Raw genomic sequence first — 13,483 nt, forward strand, 5'->3', positions numbered from 1 at the left:
AACTTCCTTTTTACCCCGACCCCTCAGGGCACAACAAATGGCCTAAAGACATTCCCTCATTGTTATTGTTATCAAGTTAATTGTCAATGTTAATTACCTTAGAGTATCCAATACCCATTTCTGTAAAAGAAGCTCAAGTCCATCATTTAACCTTTTACCCTATCCCAGAGGTTTCCCAGCTTCTCTAGGTCCCACCTCCCTAATCTATCACCAATGAATTTCATGTAACTCACCTACATCCCTTTAGAAATGTAACCCGCCATTCTCCAGAACATTATCTCAATGCATTGAGGTTCTGCTTCCTGGCATATGTCGACCGTTTGGCTCAAATAAACTCACTAAAATTCTTTACAGGTTTCAATGTGTTTTTTTTGTTAACATATGAAAAAAAATATCTCATGTAACCCGAGCAGAAACCACAGAATCTAAACTCACGGAGAGAAAGCAGATGGCTTCCTGAAAAAAATTGCATGTTTAAACCAATACTGACATTGATCTAGGGTTCAAATTAAGGAAACAGACTCACAACACACTATGCAAAGTTATTTCTCCAAAGTTACTCTCTTGTCCCCAAATGGGTTTGCTTTCTCTAAGAACAGTTATGTCTGAGGGGTAGGAAAGTCCCCAGCTCCTGGTCCAGAAGGAGGAAACAGTTGGGGCAGGGGTGGATCTCACAAGCTTGGCATCAGGGAGCCCTAAATTTAAATCCCATCTCGTTGTGTGGCCTTGGGTACGGTACTTCATCTTATTTGTAAATGAGTGTATGACATCTACCTTAGGTGATGCTGTAGCAGGTTTCAATGAGATCACTCAAAACAATGACAATGTTTATTTTGCTCCTGAATCTTCTGTGGAGGCAGGGCTCAGCAGGATGATTCATCAAGGCCAGTTTGTCCCAGCTCTACTCAGTATCAATGGGAGCAGCTCCAAGGCTGGGGCTGGAGCTGGAGCCTTCCAAAGTTCCACTCACAGGTCAGCAGGATTTAGGTGGGGTTGTCGGCTGGAATATCTCCCCATGGCCTTTCTATGGAGCTTGGGCTTCCTCACATCATGGTGGCTGGTCTCAAAGGCAAGTGGCCCAAGAGCATGAGAGAGCCAGGTCGACACCATGTCACCTATGCTGATCTCCACTTGGAAGTTACTCAGGTCATTCCTGTCCATTCTCTCTGTCAAGGCAGTCACTGAGTCCCACACAGATTCCACCAAGAGAAGAAAAAGTAAACTTCCTGGCTTGAGGAGGTGTGGAAAGAGCAGCAATAATTCTGTGGCCATTTTTGAAAAATATGATCTGTCCTAGTGACCTAGATTGATATCCCTTTCATGCTAATTCCCTTACAATGTGGAGATCTTTGATTATATGGGGGGAAAAAGATGAAAATTGGGGATGAGGGGAAAGGTAAACAGGAAATATAAAGGAGAAAGAGGAGTAAGGCTTTTCCCTTGGGTTGGGGCCCCACCATCATGAGTGTCCTCTCTGAGTAACTGACCAGGTTGTTCGTGTCCCCTGGGCTCCCCCCATCTAGGATGTGGGCAACAGCAGTGCCGATTTCATGGCGCTATTGTGGTAATTCAATGAATTAATCCATTAAAGTGCTTAGAGTGGTGCCTGGCACAGAGTGCTCCATATATGTGAGCAGTTACATTTTATGTTATTGGGGCTTCTGAGCTCTCCTGGTCTTGGCTTGGCCCTGTGGTCAATGCATTATGAACTGAATCCTTCAGATAACCTGGAAACAGGTACACATCCAGCTCTTTGACAGGGGAAGTTACACCCACACCAACACAACCAAGCTAGAGCACACAATATTCCCATCCCACTGAAGCACTTGGCGATGAAAAGCAATCGTCGGTCGGCACGCACTGGGTTTTATAATTTGTTACATACCTTTCACGGCAGCATTTCTTCTCGTCTCCCAATTTAGTCCAGCTCCAACCTCCTCAGCATCGCAAAGGACTTGCACATTTTATCTTTGTAGAAGTTCAGAAGTCCGGATCTCTTGTATCCATCTACAACACAAAGAATCAAATATTTAGAGTTTCTTATGCATTAAAAAAAAAAAAAAAATACTATGAACACCACACAGAGGACTTGCCTCTTCACTTGGCCCTGGAATAGGAGCGCAGTGAATGGCTTTCCATCCTATTCTGATCCCTCACCCCGACCTCTGGGCCAGGTGACCAAAGAGGGACCTGCTTTACCAGAATGTTCTTTAAATCCCTATGCCAATACTCAGATTTCTAAAACTTCAAATAGTCTTCCACTTAAAAAAAAAAAAAAAAGTTACTAATCAGCAACTAAAGTCAGTCAATTCATATTTTCAATCAATTAAGTGACAATTTGTGTATCCCTTTACCCCTTGCATCAAATTAGGTCATACAAATTTCAACAGCCCTGCAATCTTCTAATCTAAGATTTAGAGATAGAAATAACCTGAACATTAAATTCTAAAATGATCCCCTATTTCATTATTTTTGCATCAATCCCATGCCTATTCAAAATTCAGTACTAAATACAGTCATATAACTTGCAAACAAGCAGAAAACCAAGCACAAGTATAAAACCAAAGCTCAAGTTCCTTTGATGATCATCACTAATACCAGGATCCGTGTCAGAGGTGAGCAGTGTTATATCTTCACAGATCTGTGCATTCTAACATTCAATCTCTCTCCCTCAATGGGTATGGTTCTTTTCTAAAGAAATATTTAATGTGTGTCAGCCTGCACCTTGTTTGTTTCATTCTCAGGATGTCTTATCACACATCTCTACATCAGGATAAGACGATGATCTCATTTAAAAAAAAAAAAAACCTCTGATTAATATTTCACAATCTCAACTCCTCCATCAGGCCATATAACTGAACTCTAACTTCCTCCCTTGCTTTCCTCCCTGACCGGTGTTACACACATTCCATCCCTTCCTACATCCTCTAGATATAAATTTCTGGCCTAGAATATCCTCCTTGCCCCTCTCCAATTCAGATTAGCCCTCAGGCCCAGAGGCAACATACTTGGGCTTGAATCCCAGTTGAGAATTTCAGAAAAAGTACTTAATTTTTACTCACTTGGATGACTGTAACAGCACCTACCTCAAAGGGTTATTCTAAGGATCAAATAAAATAATCCATAGCTTAGTCCCACTACAGGGTACTTACTAAATGCTCAATAAATCACCAATCATCATCATCATCATCATCATCATCACCTTTTATTTCTTTTGGTAATAATTTAAATCCCGCTGCCTTCTTAATTCAGATTTCCCCCTGAATTTCTACTTCACAGGTAGATAGGAATACTAAAAATGATCCCAATAAACTTTAAGTTCCATTTACTTCCCAATGTCTTCTCATCTTTGCTCTCTGGACTCAGGATGAGCCACAGTCGGTATAAAAAAGTGTAGTGCTTCCTCCACTACATGGTTTATATTATCATATTAAATACATATCCACACAAAAATAACTAAATATCTTATTCTCATGAACCTGTACAATTATACCAAGAAAATGTATAAACTAACTAAGAACAAAAATGTAAACACTACAATTATAAGTCACAAAAGAGGTCCAAGATGGTGGCGGAGTATTTGGAAATTACACACCTCCTCCCAGGTCTGAACTGGAATTACAACTAAATTAGAACAATCAACCTTGAATAACCACTGAAAACCAGCTGAACAGAATCTTATAAACTAGAATTTTCCAAAGAAGCCACATCCAGGCTGGTAAGAAGGGCAGAGACGTGATAAAAGTTGGCCCACACACATCTGGCTATAAAAATCAGCGGGGAGCCCTAGATGGTTTGGCTCAGTGGATAGAGCACCAGCCCTGGGATTGAAGGGTTCTAGGTTCCATTTGGGTCAAGGGCACTTCCCTTGGCTGCAGATTGGATCCTGGCCCATCCCATGGACGCAACCAATCTATCTGTCTCTCTCACATCTATCTGTCTCTCCTTCTTCCTTCTATTCTCTCTAAAAATCAATGGGGGAAAAAAAATCCTAGGGTGAGGATTAACAAAAAAACAAACAAAATCAGCCAGCATTCTGTCCAGCAGGAATCCACTAGAAACCAAGGTGCCATCTTAAAGGGGCAGCACACAAAATCTCATTCTTGGCCAGTTAACCCTGGGCTCCAGCAGAGGGCTGTGGTTTGAAGTGGACTGGAGTTGTGGGACGGACCGTGTTGTGTGGCTCCGAGGAGAGATCAGAAGGGAAAGCTGCCACGGTGCCTGTGCTGAGTCCCAACCCACACTGCCCACAGACTGGATCCAGAACTCCCTCCCACACTATAACATCCTGGGGAAATGCAATAACCCCACCCTCTCTTCTTGTCTACTCCCCATGCCCCGCCCTACAGAGCTCACCCTGCCCAGGACTCAGCTGCCAGGGCCCCTGGTGAAGACTTTCTTGAAGGAGTTTGGAGGGTGAACTCAGGGGTTGTCAGAGACTGCGTGAAGTGGCTCTGGGGTGAGGGCCACTCCCCTAATGCCCTGAGGGCCTCTGTCTCCAGGAGAGATTCACTAGCCCCATACTCCTGACTCCACTCCCTGGGGTCCTGACATGTCTGGCACTGCAGAGGAGTCAGCAGGCTGTGGTCAGCTTGGGCCCTTAGGAAAGACTCTCCTTAAAGGCGATCAGGAGGTCCCAGCAGATCAGTGAGAGGCTGAGTTGTGTGGCTCTAGGGCGGAAACCATTTTCCCCTTACACGTCCATCCAGCGCTACAGTTCCTCTATGGCGTCCTCACTAACCCGGCCCATTTTGGTCAGTTTGGACCTGATGAACGCTGATACCCTCATCCCGATGACTACCTGAGACCCCGCCACACCACAAAGGTCTGAGGACACCCTGCAAATGAGAATTTTGCTGAGTGGCTTCAGTCTCAGCACTGGTGTGGTCTGAATTTGTATCAGTTTGGTGAACAACACTTGCCCTACCGGGAGATTCACTGAGAACCTACCTCATGCAATGGCCCTACTAACCAAAGCAACCTATAGATTCAGTGCAATTCCTATCAAGATACCAATAGCATATTTCACAGAACAAGAACAAGTAATCCAAAAATGTATATGGAGCCACCAAAAACCCTGAATAGGTGCAGCAACATTGAGAAAGAACAAAGTTGGTTTCACACTACCTGATATCAAACTATATTACAAGGGCATAATCATCAAAACAGCATGCTATGGGCATTAAAACAGACATACAGATCAATGAAACAGAATAGAGAGCCTAGAAATAAACTCACACCTATATGGTCAATTAATATTTGATAGAGGAAGCAAAAAAACATACAAGGATGTAAATATAGTCTATTCAATTTATGGTGTTGGAAAACTTGGACAGATACATGCCAAAAATGAAACTAAACCACCTTCTTATATCATATACAAAAATAAACTCAAAATGGATTAAAGACTTAAATGTAGGACTCCTACAAGAAAAAATCTCTATTTCTCTTCACAATATTTTTTTTTTTTCTGATACAGCTTCTTGGACAAGGGAAACAAAAGAAAAAATAAACAAATGGGAGTGAGTCAAACTAAAAACAATTTGCACGGCAAAGGAAGCCATTAACTAAACAAAAAGACAACCTATTGAGAGGGAGAAAATATTCACCAATTCACAAAAAATGTACCAATTTTGTACATCTGAAAAGAGTTAAGCCGAGACCGGTTTGGCTCAATGGACAGAGCGTCGGCTTGGGGACTGAAGGGACCCGGGTTCAATTCCGGTCAAGGGCATGTACCTTGGTTGCGGGCATATCCCCAGTAGGGGGTGTGCAAGAGGCAGCTGATCGATGACTCTCTCTCATCGATGTTTCTAGCTTTCTATCTCTCTCCCTTCCTCTCTGTACAAAATCAATAAAATATATTTTTTAAAAAAAGAGTTAATATTCAAAATTTATAACACAGTCAAACTACTCAACATAAAAAAATAAATAATCCAATTAGAAAATTGGCAGAGGACCTGAATAGACACTTCTCCAAAGAGCACATGTAGATAGCCAACAGGCATATGAAAAGATGCTCAACTTCACTCATTGCCAAAGAAATGCAAATTAAAACCACAACTCACACCTGTCAGAATGGCTGTTATCAATAAATCCATAAACAAAAAGTGTTGGCAAGGATGTGGAGAAATAGGAACCTTCATGCACTGTTGGTGGGAATGCAGACTGGTACAGCCACTGTGGAAAGCATTAAGGAGGATCCTCCAAAAATTAAAAGTGGAACTGCCTTATGACCCAGCGATTTCACTTCTGGGTATATATAAATCTAAAGGAAACCAACACATTAATTCAAAAGAATATATGTACCCCAGTGTTCGTTGCAGCACTGTTTATAATAGCCAGGTATGGAAGCAACCCAAGTGCTCATCAATAGATGATTGGATAATGTAGAAGTGGTACATATATACAATGGAATATTACTCCGCCATAAAAAAAAAAGAATGAAATCTTACTATTTACAACAACATGGATGGACCTGGAGGATAGTTTGCTAAATGAAACAAGTCATTCAGAGAAAGACAAATACTATATGATTTAACTTGTATGTAGAATCCAAAGAACAAAATAAACAAATAAAACAGAAACAGACCCATAGACACAGCGAGTGGACTGGTTGATGAATATGGAGGGAGTTGAGGGACTGGGTGGAAAAAGTGAAAGGATTAAAAGTACAAACTGGCGGTTACAAAATAGTCATGGTGATGCAAAGCACAGCATAGGGAATATAGCCAATAATAATGTAATAACTATGAATGGTGCCAGGTAGGATCACTGGCTAGAAACATCAGGGGGATCGCTGTGTGAAGTATATGATTATGTAACCACTGTGCTATACACCTGAAACTAATACCAAATAATGTTTTGTGAAAACTAAAAATAAAATGTTCTTTGAAAAAAAAAAAAATAGTGTCGAAACCGGTTTGGCTCAGTGGTAGAGCGTCGGTCTGCGGACTGAAAGGTCCCAGGTTCGATTCCAGTCAAGGGCATGTACATTGGTTGCGGGCACATCCCCGGTAGGGGGTGTGCAGGAGGCAGCTGGTCGATGTTTCTTTCTCATTGACGTTTCTGGCTCTCTATCTCTCTCCCTTCCTCTCTGTAAAAAATCAATAAAATATATTTAAAAAAAAAATAGTGATGTCAAGGAAAAACCCATTGTGTTCCTAATGTCGCCAAGAGACTGCTGAAAGATTCTTGAACATATTTACATTAAAAAGATCTGTACTTTTATTTAGTATTCAACAGACTTTGTACATTTAACTACTTATAAATCCACAGCATTGGTTTTTTTTCTATTGTAAGACTATAATTTTCCTCAACTCTCCAACAATAATTAACAAAAAGGGCTGACAAATGGGGGGGGGGGGGGGAGTTACAAGATTATTTAACATTGTTAAATGTTGTATTGAAACTAAGTCACTCCTTGAAAATGAACATAGTGGAGTTGCATCCTCTGTGAGGAGAAGGGCTAACGTAAGAGAATAAAGCAGGAGTTACCCTTAAAGTTAATCTGCTGTGTTGAGAGGCACCTGTGGAAAGGCCACCTAGCAAACAGGAGCCTGTGGTGTCCCACATCATGCGGACTCTGGGGCATTCACTCACTGAATGGAATGGAAGGGCAGGTGGAAAACTCATACAATTCAGATTATTCCCATCTCTGTTCGACTCTGAATGCTACCGCAACACTTCTCGATCTGAGCTACTGTGCAGCTTTCATTCCTCCTCCCCGCTGGGCCACATGTGGTCTTCACCTGGGGCAAACACACCATCTATGTCCTCAGCCCCCTCTGCTCCTTCCTCGTATCCTGCAACAATTCCAATATGTGGGTGACGCGGTACCAAGACAAATTAAATAACCACAAACCAAAGGTGGGCACTGCAATTCCCCGCCAGAACTTGGCTACAAGGCTCAGGTTTTCAGAGGCTCTCACCCCTGACTGCACACCTGAGAAGTTTTATGTGGCCCAGGCCACACTCAAACAAATCACAGCAAAATGTCCGGGGGTGGGACCTGTTTTTAAAAGCCCACTGGGTGATTCAGTTTGCAGTAAAGGATGAGAACCACTGACCTAGGGATTAATGGCTTTCAAACTCTTGAAGTCTGCCCATAATAATAATAAACATATTTCAGCCCAGCCAACATGGCTGAGTGGTTGAGCACTGACCTATGAACCAAGAGGTCATGGTTCGATTCCCAGTCAGGGCACATGATGGATTGCGAGCTCGATCCCCAGTGTATGATGTGCAGGAGGCAGCCAATCAATGATTCTCTCTCATCATTCATGTTTCTCTCTCTCCCCCTCCCCCTTCCCCTCTGAAATCAATAAAATATATTTTTTTAAAATACATTTCACATCATGAGCCATACTCATACACATATAGACAAAACTAAAGCAAACATTTTAATAAGATAATACTTAACTCTTACTACTAGCCACACATTCTCATATTTTCCATTCCACTCACTTTTATATAATGGGTGATAGTTCACTAGGGGGTCACGACCCACAATTTGAAAAATACTGTTTTAGATGACCCAGAATATAGTGATATAAATCCTATATAATAAAAGCCTAATATGCTAAGTGTCCAACTATTTGACAATTGACCAGTCACTATGATGCACACTGACCACCAGGGGTCAGACACACTGGTTAGCTTGCTACTGGGCTCTGGTTAATTGGGACTGGGCATGATGGGCCAGACATGCCCTGGAGTCCTCCTATGACCCCTCCCCAGTCCCAATCATGCTCCTGTGCCCTCTTACAATCTGGGACCCCTCGGGGGGTGTTAGCTGGTTTTGGCCCCATCTCTGCAGGCCAGGCCAAAAGGGACCGCGCCCCCCCCCCCCCCCCCCAGTGCATGAATCTGTGCAACAGGCTTCTAGTTATTAAATATTATCCTTGAAATAAAAACATATCTCAAAAATTAAAGAGCATATGAATCCCAGAGAACAATTCCATATTTTCAGACACCCACTTTGAACATTTTAAAATATACAGCATTGTTATTTCCTATTGTAAGAATATATTTTCCTCAACCAGCAGGCAGGCTGGACAACTGCCCATGTCTCCTCCTCTTGACCAGGCTGGCCAGACTCCACCCATGCACAAATTCATGCACCGGGCATCTAATACACACACACACACACACACACACACACACACCCCCCAGATTATTATGCATTCAGAGATTCAGAGATAATAATAATCTGGCCACTCAGTGTGTGTGTGACAGAGAGAGAGAGAGAGAGAGAGAGAGAGAGAGAGAGAGAGAGAGAGAGAGAGAGAGAGAGAGAGAGGGAGGGAGAGAGAGAGAAAGAGAGAGAGAGAAAGAAAGAGAGAGAGAGAGAGAGAGAGAGAGAGAGAGAGAGAGAGAGAGAGAAAGGGTGAGGGAGCAACAGATAAAAACATCAAGGATAAGAGAGAATCACGGATCGGCTGACTCCTATAGACCCTCTTCTGGGGATTGAGCTACAACCCTGACATATGCCTTTGATCGAAATCGAACCCAGGACTCTTCAGATGCTCTAGCCACTGAGCCAAACCAGCTAGGGCTGAACACCTTTATTATACTACCAAATCTTTCATTTTTACAAAAGGTCAAACTCATGTATACATTTCCTCTCGTGTGTACATATGATATATGTTATGCTTTTCCCACTAGCCATTATTTCCTATCTATATTATCACACAGCATTTCATCTATTTGGATAATCCGTAAATGACCACATTGTGGACACCCCCACCCCCACCCCCAACCCCACCCCCGCCAGAGCTTGTTTCACTCTGCTGCTCAGGGGGTGCTGGTCTTACGGTTTGCTTTGTCCACGCACCATGGGCATCCCACAGGATGGACCACAAAGCAAGCATCTGCCCTAATACTTGTGGCCTGAGTTTTCACATTCTGGTATACATTTCCAATTTGGATTTAACAAAATAGTCCGCTAGGGAGGCTGATAAATTTATCTGGCCTTCCAAAGACACAGGTTTACCATCACTAGCAGCCTCTCAGTAGTCACCACGCTTCTGACACCAGACTACAGTTCTAGCTATCTAGTGCTCTTCCCACGTGGGAATAACAGAATTCAACTGTTATTGGACACAGAAGCATTTCCTCGGCGAAGGGCATCGCTGCCAACATCCAATTTCCACTCATGTTGCTGCAGTCGCATCCCTAAGGGTTCAAGAGAAAGGGTTTTTTGAGCACCGGGGGAAAAACCCACCAGGCAAAATGTTATGAGTCCACTTCCAAAGAGGATTGACTTTGAAAAATATAATAACTAGCCAAACCCAAACCAACCAAAAGAGATGCTAAACTAAGCTTAGATTGGACATACATGGTATATGTTATGAAATCTTACAGACAGAAACTTGAAACACCAGCGCCATAAAGGCTGTCTTTATATAAGAAAAACATAATTGTACAGGAAAGAGAGAAGCGGACAGACGGAGGCCTCCCTTTGGCCGGGGCAAAGCAGCTGGAATGACTGGGAAGCGGTCCGACCTTGTGGACTGGACTCCACAGCCTGTGGACACAGAAGCATTTCCTCGGCGAAGGGCATCTGTTTTCAATCTGGTTATTAAACTTCAACATGGTTATTTTCCTAAGAGAAATGCACATTTATTTCAAGCCTATTGGTTGCTTAGCAGACTAAAAAAACCTCTCCAGGGTATACTAAAGTGTTTCTAACCTTCACAATTTTAAAATTATCGTACATTTCCATTTAATTCCTCTATGGAGGACAACTAATGTTATGGTAGGTGTCATGATTACAGCTATTCACTCATTAAACAAATACTGCTTGACCATCTATGAGATGCAATGTGCTTTGAGAAATACTGAGTCACTTTTCAGGGGAAATTCTGGAGCCCTTACACAATATTTAAAACCCCTCCAGGCGAAATCAGCTTGAAGACAACAAGGATGTCAACCGATTTACCAACCTTAGTAGGTGCTAAAAGAAAACACTGTTCCATTATCTCACTCAACTAGGAAATGGGGAGTTACAAGGATGAAAACAGGTTTCTTTGTTGCAAGATTTCTAAAGCCTTCTCTGTGACTATGATCGAGAAGGTTTACAGTATGTCCAGTGTCTTCCAAAATTCGGGAAGGCAACAAATCAATGTTTTCCTCTCTCTCTCTCCCTTCCCCTCTCTCAATGAGCATGTCCTCGGGTGAGGGTTAAGAAAAAAAAAGAGTCCACAGCAAAAGCCCAAGCTGGCCACAGATGACTCCTCTTCAGGTCATGGGCTTGACAGTGTGGGGCTATGGAGGGTTAGGAGGGTGGGGCTAGTGGATCTCTGGGTGTGTGTGGAAGAAATGAAACTTGCCACACAAGTCAATCTCTGACATCCCCAATTCACACTCAAGAGCTCTCCAAGAAAGTCTACATCAGGGGCCCAGGCTGCTGACTCCTCAGCAGGACGAGAGTTCTACAGGGCAAGGTGGAAAGGAGTTGAGGGTGGACCTAGTGTGGCCCTTCAGGATGATGCATCTGCAGGAAGTTAGGGAGAGGGACTCAGCACAGGAACTCTGGCAGCTGTCTCCTGGGTGTCACGCAGCCCAGCTTGTCCTCGCACAACTCCAGTCCTCTCAATCTGCCCTCCCTCTGCTGGAGGCCAGGGGGAGCTGCCATGGATGAGATTTTGTGGGCTGTCGCTTTAACAGACTCCAGTCTCTCCCTAGTGGGCAGGATCCATACCAATTTTCACAGCCAGATGTTATATGGGCTGCTCTTTCCATATGGGTGCTCCAGGCTGGGGAGCTCTGGTTGGGATTGATACCTCTACTGCTGTGATATCCCTGAGGATGCTTAACAGCTATACATGGGTGTGAGGCCAGCCCTTGTCCTGTCTCCACCCTTCCTATCAGTTTCGATACGGCTTCCTCTGTAAACCCTTGGTTGTAAGACTTTTGTTCAGTTAATCTTCAGTTGGTTATTCAGGCTGATAGTTCTATATTTTAGTTGTAATTCCAGTTTGGACCTGGGAGGAGTTGAGGGTCACTGCTACCTACTCCGTTGCCATCTAGGATTTTCCTAATTTCCTCTTCTGAGTCCAGTCAACTTTCCCTTCACATCTTCCTGGGTTTATCCATTTTAGTTCAAATTTTTTGAAATCTTGATTCAAGATTATATATATGAAAATGTTTACTTAAATAATCAATGTTGGAACATTCTATTGCCATTTTCTTCTGCTTTGGTGTGTGTGTGTGTGTGTGTGTGTGTGTGTGTGTGTGTGTGATTAGAGTGTGAGGCCTGGCTGGTAGAGCATCAACCCATGAAACATGGTTCAATTCCTGGTCAGGGCCCTTTTTGGTTACAGACTAGATCCCTGTGGGTGCCATACAGGATGTAGTGGATCAATGATTCTCTCTCATCATTGATGTTTCTATCCCTCTCTCCCTCTCCCTTCCTCTCTCTGAAATCAACAAAAACCTATTTAGGGAGTTGAGAATATTCAAATCTAGAAATTTTTGATTTTCAAACTTTGTTTTCTTCTTATTAAAGTGATGCTTGCACGTTGTCTGTCACTTTCTGCTCCATTTACAATAGATTTTCTTTTCTGGACAGCAATGAAATTGATGCAGAAGAGAGTCAGGGCTTGAAGTGGCTAACTATGTTTCTGATTCAATCGCACCCTCTACTGTTGATATGGTGAAGTGCAGGCTATTGTATGGTACTGCTTGGAGGAAGGGTGTCCCTGTGATTTTGTGATCCTTTTATCTCTGCAGGACGCTTAATTTTTATCCTTTTCGCCCTTCTTTCTCCACATTACTCAGTCTCTCAGGGGCAAGTGCCCTTCCAAATTTCTCCATCTCGAAACCCGTCTTTCTGAAGACTGTTCCCTGGATCCCGAACACATTCAATTATTTCCACTGGGGACAGGCTGTCTCTCCAGGGGGGATGTCTAGGTTGGTCACCCCAGCCTCACCGCACTCTTGTCCTTTTCTCCACGTATCCTCTGTGGTCCCTGGAGCCAGCTGGCCGGACCTGGGTGTTTATTCCACTCCTTATAAGTAACTGGAAGTTTGTCCAACTGTCTCCTACTTATACTGTGGGCGATTTTCATTTGCTCTATTTGTTGACTTGGGTGACTTTTTTTTGGAAGTTACGTGAAGAGTTTTGGATCTAAGAAGCCACCATTATTCTACTGAAACTCAGAGAACTCTCTATGTGTTTAAATATTGGGTCGGCAACTAAGTAATTGCGGGTTTCACACATACAATATATGGCTTCAGTTGAATTTTTAGGTTTGCAGACGTAGTACAAATGTAAAACACATTTTGTTATTTGATAGTTGGCTATTCAGCTGTTAATCAGTAAAAAAAAGTTTTTTGATCTGTTTTGTAGTTTTCGTTTGGCGTTCGTTGAAAAATGGAAAATCAAAAGGAACATTTTCGTCATATTTTGATTTTTTATTTCCGCAAAGGGAAAAACGCATCGCAAGCTCATAAAAAGTTATGTGCTGTTTATGGTGAC

At 42.8% G+C, this 13,483-nt stretch overlaps 1 protein-coding gene across 2 annotated transcripts in view; it reads right to left on the reverse strand.

Annotated features, from left to right (window-relative positions):
- The window catches only part of RIN2 (Ras and Rab interactor 2), a 201,955-nt gene that overhangs the window by 160,763 nt on the left and 27,709 nt on the right, over positions 1 to 13,483 (reverse strand). For both annotated transcript variants that reach the window (XM_084887024.1, XM_084887025.1), the window contains exon 2: positions 1,886 to 2,007. The gene's annotated coding sequence lies outside the window, so the exon portion shown is untranslated. The remainder of the gene's footprint in view (positions 1 to 1,885; positions 2,008 to 13,483) is intronic.

The sequence above is a fragment of the Pipistrellus hanaki genome (assembly GCF_964339955.1).
Source record: "Pipistrellus hanaki genome assembly, chromosome: 6".
Classification (NCBI taxonomy): domain Eukaryota; kingdom Metazoa; phylum Chordata; class Mammalia; order Chiroptera; family Vespertilionidae; genus Pipistrellus; species Pipistrellus hanaki.